Source organism: Salmo salar, chromosome ssa15, assembly GCF_905237065.1.
Source record: "Salmo salar chromosome ssa15, Ssal_v3.1, whole genome shotgun sequence".
Taxonomy (NCBI): Eukaryota; Metazoa; Chordata; class Actinopteri; order Salmoniformes; family Salmonidae; genus Salmo; species Salmo salar.
The window spans coordinates 46,519,764-46,521,178 of record NC_059456.1 but is presented as its reverse complement, the minus strand read 5'-3'; positions in this window follow the sequence as shown (position 1 = coordinate 46,521,178).

Sequence of the window (1,415 nt, the reverse complement as noted above, 5' to 3'; positions counted from 1 at the left end):
GGCAATTAAACTCATAGAAAGTGTCTTATTGGTCATTTCTATAACATTAGTATAACAAATACTACATTTAATTTGGTAAAATGAATAAAGGTTGATGTATTTCTCATATTTTCCATGATTATTAGGCCTAATAGCCTTCTTTGTAACTGACCTTTTTGACAATTTATCTTGGTTGGTTCTACGTAACTGTCATTGCCATCAGCGTAAGTGTTTCAGTGGATTTAATAATGACTTTGTCATTGCGTTCATTGTAAACCCTGTTTTTGTGCAAACACAACCTTACAATCATTTGATACAGGACAAACACAGGTCCACCTCTGACGCAAAACTGCCTTTATTAGTTCTAAGAAAGCACCCCGATTGAGCTCTCAGAGTGCTGTGCAATAGGAAATTTGAGCCTGCAAATACTGTCCGTACGTCTATTTCTCGCTTCTCATGAAATTGTCCTTCTTTTCTGGTGAAAGAGGTGGAAAGAGTAACAGGATTCACAATCTGAGCACCCAGATCATCAAAGATTTTAGTCATGCAGCAGGAACGGTGAAGAGGTCGAAACAGTGCAAAATATTTGTAATTGATGTATGGACTTGTATACCGTATGTTGGAGGCCTATATAAAATGCACTTCATTATCCCCTTCCCACTCTTAAAAATACTGCCAGTGAGCCCAACCTGGTCTCAGAGCATTTTGTATTATTCTGTATGTAGATCCCGAGACACTCCATTTAGTGTGATATGTTACTTTCGTATGGTATGTATTCATTTGCGGATGTCCATCACCTATTTCCAATGATATGTTATGAATTACAATTTGCATTATATGTTACGAACTTGCAAAACATACAATATGTTATGAATTTGCTAAATGTATGATATGTTAGAAATTCTTGATAGGTGGCAAACGTTAGCTAGCTGGCTAACTTTAGCAAGTCTAGGAGTTAGGGTTAGGGTTAAGTTTAGGAGTAAGGTTAAAGGGTTAAGGTTAGGGACAGAGGAAGGGTTAGCTAAAAGGGTTAAGATTAGGGGAAGGGTTAGCTAACATGCTAAGTAGTTGCAATGTAGCTAAAAATAGTAAGTCGTTGAAAAGTTGCTAATTAGCCAAAATTGTGCGTGATGAGATTTGAACTCGCAACCTTTTGGTTGCTATACATTTACATTATACACCTACCCATCCACCCTGACCAACCAACCTACTTTCAATTTTGCCTTATGTAACCATCTGTCTGATGTTACCATACCATACCAAACATAACATATTATATTAATTTGAGTGTCCGTATTTATTTTACTATGCTACGTCTAGTCTATGAGACCAGGCTGCTGAGCCAGAAGGGGGCGTTAGCTGAGTTATTTCAAAAATTAGGTAGACCTACTTCCTTCAGAACATAAAATGCATTACAGGCCTCGGGGCAATGTCCC